The 15,676-nt window shown below is 39.4% G+C and overlaps 1 protein-coding gene across 8 annotated transcripts in view; it reads right to left on the reverse strand.

Moving 5' to 3' along the window:
- PTPRG (protein tyrosine phosphatase receptor type G) overlaps window positions 1-15,676 on the reverse strand; it is a 610,625-nt gene that overhangs the window by 134,488 nt on the left and 460,461 nt on the right. The gene's annotated exons all lie outside the window — the stretch shown is intronic.

Raw genomic sequence — 15,676 nt, forward strand, 5'->3', positions numbered from 1 at the left:
GAGCATATCAAAATGTTTCCTCAGAAGATCGTGAGTGAACCTTCCCTAACAATCTGCAGTATTCTGCATTGATATCAATATCTCATTAAGCTTATAGCCTCTTCATCCAATAAGGTGGGTAATGAGCAATCCCGTGTTATATATAAGGAGCGGGTAGCATTGTAATTTGTTAATAAAACTCAGTGGTTTTTAGAATGAGCACAGATTTGATTTCAGATCCGCACCCTCATGATCCCACTGGCATTCCCACTCACAGAATCCAGAGCTAATATTAATGTATTTGTAATACACTGAACATGCAAAGCAGGTTACAATGATGAATTGATTCAGCGTCAGAAGTAAGACTCAGAGACCATAGCCACAAATCCATACTATGCTGGTATTCGAATCAGGTCTTTCAGAGGTCAAATCTTTTATCAACCAGACTAACAGTTAAAACTTGTGACAAATATGATTTATATTATGCAGAGCTGGGAAGAGCTGTTTGTTCAGCTGTGGAACAGTACTTCCATACCTCCTATCAGAGGTCCAAGCCAATGGCGTATTTCAAGAGCATGCAATTAGTGTAATATATTCTGTCTTAACAAATTCTGATACATTACACTTATTTAACAGTCTTACTGTTCTGATGCAAGCTTGCAGTTTCAGGCAAAGCATTTCAAATGTGACAAGTATCAACAAGCCCTTTAAAACTGTTGATACCCACACATAAATCTTTCAGCAATTCTGTCAGTGCGCTTTCAAACATTTCTTACAGTTGAAAAAATTAGGAACTGCTATAACGTTTGAATAGTATGTAGCCCATAAAACTGCCTCAACATCATGTATAGCCCATGAGACATTGGGTTATCCAATGTTCATTTTGAAAACAAGGGTATTATGTTTACTTTTCTTTCACTAATTGTGGTAAAGAACATATCACCCCTATCTGAATTGCAAAGCATTCTGAAGGTCCTTAAAACCCAATACATTTTTCCTTTGTCCTAACCATCCAATGTACCCAAACAAGTCAACAAAGGTGCATGGGATGTGCTTATGGATACTTGGACTAAAAGTGAGTGGAAATATCTGAATGGTTTTATCTGGAATTTGGAAGCTATTCATTTATTATGTATTATTTAGAATGCTTTTATGCCATTTCCAGCCATCTTACAGCAAAAGGAACAATATATAACACTGCAATAATTAACATTTATCAACATTATCGAACAATACCATCAACAGATGTTCACTACACGCACACACATGCACACACCCACCCACACACCATAATGCCTTGTAACACCAAAGCACCCAATTCATCCTCAGGTTATGACCATTTGTTCAGCAACCATTCAAAGTTATGACAACGCTGAATGAATGATATTTATGACTGGTCCTCAGAGTTCCAGCCGTTGCAAAGTCCTGGAGGTCACATGATCAGGATTTCTGACATACCCTGCTGGCTTTCCACAAGCAAAGTCAATGGAGAAGCCAGCAAGAACTCAGAAGTTGAGATCACATGAGGTACTCATTTAATGAGCTATGTGGACCTTCGGTTACAATGGCAACTGGGACTGCCGGAATTGCTGTCGCTAAGTGATGTGGTCATATGACATTGTGCTTTATGACCACATTACTTAGCAACAGAAATTCTGGTCTCAATTGCCGTCATAACCCAAGGACTACCTGTAATGAAAAAGCCATGTCTGAAAACCAAACAGCAATCCAGGACTGGCATGAGGGGATAGATGTCTTGGGAGTAATCCTATAGACAAACCCTGTCACCTATCTATTCCAGTGGTCAATTAGGGTCCCTGAGGAAGTACCCTCCAAGTTGCTGTTAGATCCATCGAACATCTGGGGCAGGCTAATCTAATTGATCCCATTATCCCACAGAGAAATGTGGCACCAGTCAACCCCGCAATCACTAGAAGTGATCTATCCATGACAAAGGCATGGTTCTTACTAGACAACCCATGACCTGTTAGGTGATAGTTTCAGAGGTATTTCCTTATCTAAACAAAGAAACAGAATGATCAAGGGCAAAAAGGCAGTAGGAGTGTCAATGACTTATAACTTGCTGCTGGCTTCTCCATTGACTTTGCTTGTGGGAAGCTGGCACCGAATGTAAGAATCCCTCCCTCCCTCCCTCCCTCTCCACATACAATATAGGTTTGCACCATTTGCCCTCCTCTCACAGTCCTCAGGAGAGCCTGGTGAAGTTTCCTCCTCCTTGGCTGACCTGTGGAACTGCCTGTTACTTTGCTGGGGGGAGATGGAACATAGGGAGCTGTAGAATGTGAGGAAAACTGTACCCCCACTCACCATTCTGGTGTGACCCCAAGGGTCCCTCCCTCAAAGGAGGAAGAGGGCTCACCCTTTGACCACCAGTGCCCCTAGACAGTCCTCCCTCACCAGCAGGCATCCAAGTCGCTCCCTCGTTCTCCTCTCAACACCCATCGCTGTTAAGAGATTTCAAATTTCTGCCTTGTTTCCAAAGCAGCCAATCACCACTCACCCGTCAGACCTTGCTGCTAGCTGACTGGGTGCAGGGGACAAAGGGAGGCAGAAAAGAGGTTGGGGATAGGCCCATAATGATCATGTGGCTTAGGCTGACTGTGGCAGTGCAGCAGCGCAGCAGTGCTGAAGCAGCCACAAATTTCCCAAATTTCAATCCCGCAGGAATAATGGGTCCTGGATTTTGGACACATTCTGTAAGTTAGCCCATTTGAGGTACCTTAGTTCAAAAATTGTTGCCCTATTATGCACTGTTTTGCCCAGTTGAAGGTTACAGACACGAGAGTTTTAGTAATAATAGATATGCCCACTATCAAATCTCACTGTAAGTGCTCTGAGATATAAACCAAACCTCTATGCATCAGGCCTGTGATAATTTGGGACAAGCCCATGGTTGTCATGGCAGCCATGAAATCCAAGCCAACTGATAACCCACCTGTAAAGACTCTAAGTTAAAATTGCCCAGTACTATCATTCTATGTGTTTCAGTTACTGAAACTGAGGTGAGGTCAAGCAGCTTGGGAAGAGATGCTGCTGTGCAGCTGGAAGAATGGTACAACTGGAGCATCCTCAGTTTGTGCTGTTGGAATAACTGCACATATAAGGCCCAAGTTGTTAGACTGGACAGGGTTCCACTTGGTTTGGCTGAAAAGCAAAGCTGCTTGTGTCAATGTAAGTCTTGCATAAAGCACAGGAATGCAAGCAGGAATAGGGGCTTAGTGAAGGGTGCATATAATATTAGATGTGTTTTAACTGGTTTTAAATGTGTTGGTTATTCTGTCAGAACTCATTTGTCCATATAATGTCTGAATAGTAGTCAGATAGGTGCCCTCATCCTGGAACTTGGCACTCTCACAGGAAATCCAGACTAGATTTACATAAGATACTTCAGAATCAGAACCTCCTGAAAGAAGAGGAGAGTTGTTTCTAATAAGCTAAGAACCTAATAGTATTTATATGCTATGCCCCAAGATTCCAGTCCTGAGCCTTTTCTCTCTGGGAACCTCCAGTTTATTTGTTAGATTTATTTTCTTCACTACAAGGGGACAATCCTTGCTGATTTGAGGAGTGACGCTGTAGCCTCTTTAGATAGCTCCATTTTGGAGAAATACTTGGGAGAGTAATTCCTTATCAACTTTTGAAAATAAAAATTCTCCAGACCATTTCAGTCTGGAGAATACTTTCTACTCTACAGGAAGACAGAGTCAGTACAAAGAACGGAGTCGGTACTCTTGTCTTGATTTTCATGATTGATCGTGCTCTCTATGGTGGCAGCACCTAGTCAAGCTTGACTGATCTTCAAACAGTGAAGCAGGGTGGGACCTGGTTAATACTTCCATGGGAAACCATTAGAAAATCTCCAGGCAATAGGAAGCTGGAAAACAACATAGTAGAAGGGAACTGCAAACTACTTCTGTATTGCTGCCAAAAAATAAAGTACCAATATGAACAAGTCAAAGAAACCAAGCTTGACCTGAGGATGTTTTTGTCTTTATTTATTTATTTTTTAGGGTGGGATGGATATTGAAGACAACTGAGTTGTTTTTATTCATTGCTTTGTTAAAATTTCTTCTGTATTGATGAAAATTATGTCCGGTTGTGGACTATTACTGTTTTATGTAATTTATTTTATTAGTTGTATTCCACCCTCATAATTATTGATATAAAGTAGGTTAGAAACAATTTAATGGGTCAACAGAAAGAAATTAATGGCTTTAAATTTATAAAACTATAAAATACATCTCACTTGTAATGTATTGCAATCAATTTGGAAATTAATTGCTTTTCCATTTTATTCCTCCTCCTTCTCTTGTCTACAGACATGGAATAAAAGATATATAATTTCATTTTCACATCAACAGATTTCTCAGGAAACTCAGATTGACGGAACTCTATTTCCTTTTCTAAAATTTACATTTTAGAGAAATAAAACAAAAATTAGAAAGAAAAAAGTTACTGGCAAAGACAGACATCTTCTGTTGCTTTGCAGTTATCCCCTGCAGTTCTGATGATTAACTGGCCAAATTCCACACTATTGCCATAAAAAAGGGAACAGCAAGGTTCTTATTAAGTGCTTTATACCTAGAGTCAGTCCCAACAATGGAATTTGCTCCATGCTGTGCAAGCTGATTTCCCTCGTGCTGCTGCCTTATCTAAATTTTTTTATTGAGGCGTTTGATTAATTTGTTTGGATAAAGAGCAATAACATAATCCGTCTTGACCTTCTATGCAACATAATCTTCAGACGGATATATTCCTAACCGGAAGGGAGAAAAAACAAATACATTCAATAGGCTTTGGGAATACAGGAAACATGCCCACATTCAGTAAAGGTAATTCAAAGCATATGATCATCCAGTGCTTTTAGGAATTTCTTGGCCAAAGACTTGACAGTAACCTCGATTAGACTGGTTTTAAAAAGAATTAAGGCAACTTCCTGGAGAACAGGTCTATCGATGCTATTAAGTACAATGATAACTAAAACCAGAACTGTCGTATTAAGAAGGAGAAGAGCTCTGATTGCTATGTGTCTGGTGATTCAGTTGGAAAGTGCATGTTAAGTAAATGTGATATATTTTTTCATCAGGTTTTCACACTATGGCCTAGATTAAAAAGAAAGAAAGAAAAAAAGAAAAACCTTCAGACCTCCCCAGGTATAAGTAATGCAGGTAGTTCATCTGAAAATGCTGTGTCTCCTCCAGTGGCTCACAGCACTTCACACCTTGAACGTTTTTCTGTAGAGAGGCAATCTCTCTGTTTAGCCAATGTGTGAAATGCAGCACAAGTGCTTTTCATCCTTCATTTCATTTTCCAAATAGGCTGCTAATTGGGAGACATACAAATCTTGCCAAACTGAGATCATAAAAGGAGAGGATAAAACCAGAAACGTGCAGTTGGCATATGTCTGAATATAATCCCGGCTAAGAGGGACAAAGTAAACAATGCGAAATGGCCAACATGAGAAATGGACTTGTTACCTATTGGCACAAAATCGAGGGCAGCTGTCATATCTCCCCTGGGATCTTACTGGACCACAGATGAAGCATCTTTCAGAGAAGGCGTGACAGCTCCATGCATGGAATACTGTGTTGCAATGGCTTGGGCTTTCCGAACATTTGTCAATGCTGCCTAAATAATTGAAATGTTCCTCCTGGTGTCTTTTCCACTTACTGTACTCCATGGCATTGTCTTTTAGCCCACTGCAGGCAGCTCTTCTGCTACTTTCTGGGGCAGTAGCTCAGAGCCATTCAATAATCTGTTATGGAGAAGCTTCCCCACAATCACAATTACTTCCCCACAAGTAATTAGCATGTCAATGTTTTTGTTGGCATCACCCTGGCTAAAGGACCTACTCTGCATCATGAAAAGAACTAGAGCGAGTGGGGGAGGGGGGCTTAAAGGTCTGCCCAAAACAAGGAAGCCCAAGATAATAGCAGAGAGGCTATCACTTAATTACTTACTTAGAATTTCTACTGTTCGTATTAAAAAGAGTTGCTCCCATGGGAAGCCTGGTGCCGGTCCCCACTGTGAATTCTCAGATATCAGTGACCAATCAGAAAAAGTGCTCCTTTGTGTTCCTCTTCCTCAGAAACAAAGTCGCTTGTTTCAACCTGAAGTTCTTGGGACTTATTTGGCTCTACCTATTCTGTCCCTTATACAATTCACCCTGCTTAGTTTACATTTGAATTCCCTACCTAGAGCTGCCTAAATACTGCTTTGCCATTCAGAAGCACCCTTTCCACTCCTTGTTTCACCTGTATCTTTCTCTTCCTTTATTATAGGTCTCAGGAACAAGATGGTAGGGGGTGGGATACCTAACCAAGCATTCTTCCCTTGTGTAAATTTTTTGGGATTATATAAGGTGTATGTGTGTGTGTGTGCGCACATGCATGCATATGCCATACTTTTGGAGAGATTTCTTGATGTGTGCTTTTGTTGTGACACACGCAATTTTGGGCATGTTAGGATAGCTGAATACTCTCCCAGCAAATAGGCTCCTCATCTGTTTCCAGGACTAACCATCTGGACAGCAGGGAAGGCAGAGTCAGCTGGGGAATGGGGAGGAGATTGCAGACTGCATGGAAGTTGTCGTAGGCTGCCTGCAGCCTGCAGAAGATCCATTACTGATTTACACCATCTGCAGTAGCCAACAGATGCAACAATATTGTATTAACTGAGCAAACTTAGTAGCTATGAATGTTCTATCTACAGATTAACAGCATTATCTCTAGAAATAAATTATTTCCGTTCAAACGATGGGTAATATAATATCTGATCTCTGTTGCAGGAGCTCTTTCCTGAGGGTTGCTGGTTGATGGTTCTGCAATGAAAAATAAATCTGTATGTCCTCAAAAATACACAAGCCAACAAAAAGGAGATTCCCTAAGGCAGACTCCCTAAGGCTGTATTCAAATATGTTGTCCTCATTAACTCCTTGTAACATTTTGTTTGCATGGGTTCCTTATGTTCTAAAAGAAAAATTAGAATCATGCAGTAGTATTTTTAAATGCTGGGCCAATATATTATGTAAAGTACAATTCAAATATGTATTCCTGTTCTCTGAGAGCGAATCTCATCTTCAGCTTCCAAGTATTTTTTTCTGTACCATATGCTGACAATATTATATTTTAATAATTAATTGTTCATCAAAGGAAAGATGAGCAGGAATGCTAAATTCAAAGTTATTCAGATTGCAAAAATGAATAATGCATGATTTTTATATTAAATACACACTGAAATACATAGTCTACATCTCATCCAGCTCTGCCTGCCTTCCATTTTTAAACACTGTGAACTAAAATATGAATTACCAACCAAGGAAAACTTATTTAGACAAAGGATAGCTTTATTGAAATGCAAACTCAAAGATTCCTCTGATGATTAAATTTTGGTTATCAATTAGGTGGAATTTATTTCAAGCGTCTGGGAAGCCACAGTCAGCTGTAGAAAATGGGACAGAAAAGAAAGCCTAGTTTCTTTTATAGAATTAAATCTAATTCCTGCATGTATGCTCAAATTCTTGATAGACTGTCCTGAACAGACTGCATTGGCTAAGTAATGTAAATGAAAGCTTTCAGCAGAATAGGTAGTGTTACTATGTTTATAGGAGGAAAGCCATGTTAGTTTATGGTGGCAAAAAATCAGGAGTCTGGCAATTAACCGTGTCTGATTAACAAATTTCATTAAACATCATATACTATCATTCATAGACTGCGGTACCTTCATATTTAAGTATACATGCTCTATATGAGGGTGAGCAGTTTACATCTTCCCCTGAATATTCTGCTAAAATTCAGTGTCAAATGAGCTGTGTTTGAGTGATAAGATTTTTGAGAATTTGTGTAAAACAAGGAGCAAAATTGATAGGAAAATAGAATAGGAAACTATGTTAAATTCGGCAAGGGTTAATGTACTAATTTTACCCTTTAACATCCATCCACTCTCCTCTTGGAAACAGTGAACTAAAAATATTGGCCTTACCCACACTAATGACATTGCCATCCCTCCCTCCCTCCCTCCCTATAGTCCTTGGAGACTGAAAAAATGGGAAAGACCCCAAAAGGTTGTTATATCTACTATATATGGTGGATAACTTATATGATTTTCTTGTTAATATGTTAAATCATATCAAATCAAACCAATCTTTATTACGGTCATAGACTCGCCTGAGGGAATGGAGTACAGCCACTAAGAAGAAATATAAAAGTAAAGTAAAAAACTAAAAATGTAGAGATGTGAGTATAAAAAGGTATAAAAGATATAAAACATGAGAATTTAAAAAAGGAGACATGGGAGTATTAGAAAAGTATCAGGGATCATCTGTTTCTATGGCATGTGAGAGACTGTAGCTGAATCTAATATAACAAACGTGGTGCACATTGAGTCTAGTCTGTAGAGCTGAGTCTCAAGAACGAGCCAGAAGTCATCATCCAATGAATGTTGAGTGCTGCTGCACAGAATCTGGCAATGCTGTATGTCAGTGTTGTCCAAACTTGGCCACTTTAAGATGAGTGGACAGCATGGCTGGCTGGGGAATTCTGGGAGTTGAAGTCCACTCATCTTAAAGTGGCCATGTTTGGACAACAGTGCTGTATCTTAACCTCCGAAAGCAACAGGGAAGTGTAAACTTGTCCCATGATCCCCTGGTTATTTATGTAGTAATGGTAGGATGAGACTAGTGTGAATGTCTCTGTAATACAAGCTCTGGAAGCACAGACTCTGTTGTTTCTATGTGTCCAGAGTCTCACAAGGTGTTAGCCCTTTGAGGTAGTCCAGACATGAAGTACAACTATGAGTACTAACTCTATCTTTACTGTAAGGTTACATTAACAGAATCTTGCAAGAGTGAAAGTATTTCTCCCCAACTCTTGTTTTACCCTTGGAAAACTAGAGAAGGCCCCTCCTGAAACACTTCCCACTTCCCTTTTCCTTCTATGGGCTGAGATACCTTTTGCTGACTGTTGTCTAGTTTCTTCCTCCTGTCTCCCAAGGTCATTCCCACATACCATTACCCAAGGGCATTGCTATTCCAAGTAGGGAATCTTCTTGTAACGACCTTCAAGGAAGGATGAGGGAGGGCATGACATCATATCAGAGTGAAGGCCCTTCTGGGCTTAGTGACTTCCAGCTTAGTTAGGTATACCAGAGGGGATTCCTGTGGTATACCTGAGGGATTCAGTGGCAAGAAAGTTTGGGATCCTGGCTAGCTCAGACTGGCACTCTATCTGTTACACATTTTTAAAATAAGCCCTTTGGTCTGATCATAACCTGTGCTGAGTAGAAGACCTGGAGAGAGGCCCAATGATAAGATTTTACTTGCCACTGCCTGTTTCCCCATAGATTGGAAGTCATGAGCCATAGTTAATGGGGCAAGACCAAAGAGAAAGAACAACAGTCTAAGTTAATAGTCGAGTATGGCCAACCAGATTCTAGCCTCCACTTTCATGAAACCTGTCTCCAGTTGCAAGGTAGCATTAGAAAAACAATTAGGGACCTGAAAGGTAGCTCTCACAAATCTGGATTGTATAAACTCTAGTGATGTGAAATTGGAAAAGGGACCCAGCTGTGTACCATAGAGAAGGTGTTCTAATGGCTTGGCTTAGAATAATTTGAGAGTTGCTATCCCTTAAGGTATTTAAAGATGGCAGATGAACTCCTCTCTGTATTTCCAGCAATGTGGTCCCCATAGGCTTTCCTACTGCTGGTAGAATGAAGGACTACCCCATGTATTTGAAATAGGAAGGCTCCTCAATCTTGTGACCATCTATTCTTCAGGAATGGTTCTTAGGTCTTTTGGCAAAGGCCATAGTTTTACTTTTCTGATACTTTAGTTCCAGCCAATTTTCCTTACAATACTTATGGACCTACTCCAAGGATATGCATAGAGCAGGGGAAATAAGGGAATCACAACCATCAAGACAGGAGCTGAGCTCCCTTAGCACTTCAGGACTCTAGCTTTTAGCATCAGGGCTGACACTGCAGAAATTTTACAACAAGAACAACAACAGCAACAACAACCACAACCCAAAAGAAAAGCTATTTAACTGGACTGTGGTTTTGGTCCAACTATTTACATGGGCCACATTTGGACTATTAGGTGGGCATACTCCCGGAAGACAGGCACATGACTATGTATGTCCAGAAGTCAGAACCCCTCACCTCACTTTGAACACAACTGATATTCAGGTTTCTGCAATCTGGACCCTCCAGCTGTGTGGTCTTTAAGTCTCATAATGCCCAGACAGCATGGCTCAATATATCTGGAGGATACCAGGTTGAAGACAGAAATTCTAGAATATGATTCTAAAGAAGAACAAGAAAATAACTGGAGAAATGTTGATATTTGAAGGCTGTTTATGCCCCTCTTCTTGATTCCAATTACAACATGAGAATTAGGAGATTTCTGATAAGGAATTTTATTAAAAAGTATATATCCACAGTACCCAAATCCAACCCTTTCCACGCAGAAAGTCCACTATTTAATCTGTATCATCTCAGAGAAGAAGCTAAGACAAGTTTTCATATAAGACTTTGGGGAAGCTGCTACCGGTCAAGTTACCTCAAATTGGACAAGATGCATTAAGGTTCTGCCTCTAAGGCAGTCTCATATACACACATATTTACCATGTCCCTAGTATTCCAGAGAAATATCAGATTATCCATATTTCTCCATTCTCCAAAATACAGTTGGCAGCTGCGGTGCTCATTGTGATCTAGCAAAACATGGATCCATTCCCTTGCACATCTTGAATTGGCCAGAAAGATTCCATCTCAGCAGCAATTCTTCCACAACACCCAAGCTGCTATTTATCTCCTTCAGGTGTAAAAAGTAGAACAGGTAGTTTGGCACAAGATCTGTTCACCAGTGCACACAATTAAAATTTTCCTTTAAAAGCTGGGGGGGTTTTGTGTTGTTTTTTGGTTAGGAGAGATAATATATACATGGAGAACTTGAATAATGGGGACTTAAGCATGTAAGCATGTGTGTATGTGCTTACATCGTTGGGAGTGTGGCAGTCCCAGCCACACAGTAGTGATGGTTGCAGGAACCCCAGATTTTGAGCTGTGCAACCGTCCGTTCAAGAGTTGTGTCTCGGGATGCAGCAGTGGGGAGTCTAGGGAGTGAGAAGCTGAGGTGGGACAAAAGAATCCCTTGTTGTGTCTCTGAGCTCTGTGGCTGCCCTGGTATGCATCATTTATACCTGGCCTTTGACTCCTTCCCCCTCTGGGTTAATCATCCTCTTTTGCTGATGGTCTCATTTTCTTTCCTGTTTTTATTCTTGCATGTTGCCCTCCAGAGTCACCTGGAGTCAGGCAGCCTTATGAATATGTTAAATAAATAATTAACTAACGCTACACAGTGATGCTAAATACTACACTTAATTATATGAAGAGTATTTTTCCTTGAAATAATTATCTGTGAATTGGGAGATGGGGGTGGGTTCTTACATTCACAGCTAAGAATGGGAAAAGATGTAAAGGAGCTACAGACTCTATTTAATAAAACAAAGCGCAGATGCTTTTGAAGAAAAACTTGAAGATTAGCTGCAGCTCCAAAGGGGTTATTTGCCTGGTGAATTTAACTCTTTTTTTTCAATCTAATCAGGGCTTCTCTGTCTCTCTTTTTCCTTTCTTTCCTCTTCATCCATCATCATCCTTCAGTTTCCTTTTTTGTTTCCTGCTGACTCATCAAGAAGGAAAATGTGTGTGAGTATGTACTTGTATGTTTCCGCGTGCAAGACTTGTTTGTGAACGAGAGACAGAACGACGCAGGTATGAGTTAGGCAGCCATATAAATTGATATGATAAATATACAAATTCATTTTAATTATTAGGTATCAATTCAACATATTTTTCCTGTTTGTGGAGTGGTTTCTGGCAAGTATATATAGAGAGAGATGCATGTATGTATAGGTGTGGGTGTATGTGTGTACACACACAGAGAGACATACTTACAGAGAGAGAGAGAGATGTGTGCCATGTACACATTTATAGTGGGGAGCCTTACCCAGAGCTGGCAACCCTGGATGGGGAAACTGAGCATTCAACCAGATTTTTGTTGGTGTTTGTAATTTTCTTCCGGTATACTCATTTTTCTTTTTAGTGGGGATATTATTTTAAATTCTGGCTCATCATCCTTTTGCACTGGGTAACGCAACCATTTGTTTACTAGCCTTCCTCTTTCCTACTACACCATTTTTAAGGTTACTTCTCTCATGTCATGTCTTGACAACTTTTGCTCTGCTCTGTCAACCCATATCATCTCAGGTTGTTTCCTTTGGATAGAACGCAATCCCTGAAATAAAATTGATAGAAGGAAATTTTATTGAATTTGATGGAGATTGTTCTTAATAAAGCTTCGGGGTTCTAGTAGTACAACACAGTACATTGTGACCAATATAATTCATTTCCTAGGAACTGTGTTCAGGATTGCAGCTGCAATTTGCAGCACAGGTTTATCCAGCTGTGGTAGCATAATAACGAAAAATTAAGATTATGTGAATTGGTTGATTACAGCTGCAGATATCCCCCCTCCCCAAGTACAGTATGCTTACAGGTCAAGATCCCATACAAAATTAATGTATGACTACCAAGAATTTGTGCACTCCATTTATTTTTCCTAATTACCAGAACTCTGGGCATTTGCAAAAATCACTGAAGCTTGCATTATTTTGAAGTGCCTCCATTAAGGTTTCTAAAGGAAAATTAATAAGTATTACTGAAGTTCCATTAACCATTTTTTAAAAATGACAATAAAATTAAAGCAATAACTTCAGTCTAAATGGACCAAGTTATTATGTTAAATCTTGTTCTGAAAGTAAGTCTACTTGACTTCTAAGTGGGCAGTCGAAAGAATGAAAAAATGATATTATCCACTTTTTTTTTCAAGTTCTCATGAAGTTTAATTAGTATGAACGCAGGAATGTGTGAAGACTGATGAAAACCAGACTTTTTTTTTAAGTTGAATAGTAAAGGGGGAAAAAGCTGTGCATTAAAGGAAATTAATTCTCTCACTTTTACTCCAAGCTACACTCACACTCAAGCAGGTTGATTAGTTAAAAATATTACCTTGATAGTCCAGAATCTGGACTACTTCTTTCCTGAACTCCATCAAGGTGATCGTAATGAGTTATCAAGTACTAAGTGATCTGGAGACAGCCTTCCTAAGACTTCCCACTTCCAAGGCTACATGATCTCAGCATCACTTCAATCAATTCTGGAATGGTGTCCTTCTAACCTGGGGACAGCTCAAGGCTGGGTGACCTCTAGAAGTTATATAAAAACTGGAATGTAGTGGAGATAGACCTTGTAAAGTGGGATTTGATCAAGGTTAACTGGCTATTTTAAAATGAACATTTTTTTACTTATTCTAGGCAGCTCATAAATTGGATGAGGTGAGCTATAAATCAAATTAAATAATTGTACTGATGCAGTAAGTTTGCAATAAGCTCCCAATACCTGCGGCTGTCCAAACAGCACAGAACTTTTAATTCCTTCTTCCTCTTCTGCTTAAATCAAATTTCTACATTAAAAAGATAATTTTTTAATTTTCACTGGAGTTTTTAGAACATTTTCAAATCTGTTCTTAATACAGACCAATACATTGCCACTGAAAACTTTTGAGACCATAAATCAGGGGTTGGCAAAACAACACCCTAAAGCATCATGACAAGTGTTACTACCCCAAATGGTACTATAGATAAAAATTGTCAAAATTTTGGGAATCACCATATGTCATGAGATTTTGGTTTACCAACCTCAAATCTGACGAAATTTCAGATAAGAATGCTAAAATTTTGGGACATTTGTCAATCTCCCAAGATTTTGCCCATTTTAAGGAAAGTAACATCTACACCAAGGGTTGACAAAAGTATTTTTAGTGGCTACCAATTTACCCTAGACCATGGACTTGTTTAGTGCAAACTATTGCATACTATTTCAGTTTATTTGCTACTTTAACCCAAAATTCTTGGCATTGAGAGGTTGAAATTTCTCCAGCCGTAACTGGGAATGTCAGGGATTTGCTTCTTGGACCTTCTGCATTCAGCCCATCTGCTCCACCATCAAGCTATCTCCCATACAATAGTTAGAAGTTCTTTCTGATGGCTTTCAGAGCTACTGAATGACATAGCTACTTGTCATTTTAAGAAGGAAATGTAAGAAAAGATAAGCCCTAAAGTGTTTAAAAGTTTGTTAATAAACCTCACATCCCACCCCACTATAAAAATAAGAGAAAAAAGGGATTCCTGTTCTTAAGAAAATGCACAATGTGGTCTCTTCTACCTGTGTCATTGCTGTATCTGTCTGCAGCTCTCACTCCCCAAAATCTATTAAGTGCCTCCAAATGGGGCTAATTTTTCCTGGGCTTTTGCAGGAGGTATATTTAAAGGGGTAAAATGGATACTTTAAATCTTGCAAGGATTTTTTGTGCCCTCACCCCCAAAGCCCACCCACCCCAAAAATCTGGCCCTTGTTCCTCTGCTTTCTCCCCCACTCTTCTAGTTTTTGGAAAGACAAGAAATGACTGGAGAATATTTTCTTTATCAGGGGAGATGACATTTAAACAAGGAATCTCAGTGTCAACCTCTGCTAATGAAGGAAGAGACTGCAAACTCTGTTTCTGAGAGAGAAGGGGATTTTTGCAATTATTTAAAAAACCCACAAAATAAATTAAAAATGTATTTTATAAATTGTATTAATATTATAATTTTATTTTATAAATTATATGAATATTATAATACAAGATTTAAGAGAAAAATGCTCTTTGGAGTGTGGCACTTGCATGCTATACAAACCATAGTGCTATTGTGGAATGGACAGAAGTTACACGTTCCTAATTTAAACAAAATTAATATCAAATGCAGTATTCACATTATATTTGCCATTCATCTTGTTCCTCCCTTGTTCCTTTGTTAATATTTGAGCTGTGCAAACAATACTTCACGAAGAGTATTGGTGTGGACCAAGCGCCTCTCCTCTGAACACAGAGAGAGCCACGCACAGCTGCTTCTATGAGTTTCTCAGGTTGCCTGGACATGCACACACTGCTGACAAAGCAAAACATCTGAACATTCATGTGCATATGGAGAGAAGTGGGAAAGCCTTTGAAGCAGCTTCCAGGGAACATAGCTGCCACAGTCATTTGAGATATCTGGCTTCACTTGCTCCAACACACTTCATGAAGCCAAACACTTTGTCTAGCTCTAGTTAATATTCAAGTATAAGCTTTTTGAAATGGCCCTGACTATCTGAGGGACCCCCTGTCTTGATATGAACTTGTCCTGACATTACAGCTGACAGAAGAGGTCCTTGGAGATCCTTTTCAAAAGGGTCACAGAAGAACTCCTTTGCAGCTCCCAAACTACATGAGGCACTGCTGTGAGAAAAACTCTTGGTCCTAAATCTTCGGGGCTTTAGAAAAAGATTAGGTTTTTCTCATCACTAAGGTCTTTACAGTCTGAACGACTGTAATTCAATAGTGGTTTTAGCTCTTTTAATGAGATTTTCAGTGTTTGGGTTGGACTTTTATTGTTAGCTGCCCTATAGCAAAAAAGGTGGCATATAAAACATAAAATAAATGAATACATTTGCACAAATACTGTAGACCCTTCTAGCAAAAGAAACAAAATAAAAAATGTTTATAGTCAGCATATACCAGACCCCCAGTGCCACCTGG

This window comes from Python bivittatus, unplaced genomic scaffold (genome assembly GCF_059951505.1).
Source record: "Python bivittatus isolate LINGU-HERP-01145 unplaced genomic scaffold, Pbiv_v1 ctg000080_np1212, whole genome shotgun sequence".
NCBI lineage: Eukaryota > Metazoa > Chordata > Lepidosauria > Squamata > Pythonidae > Python > Python bivittatus.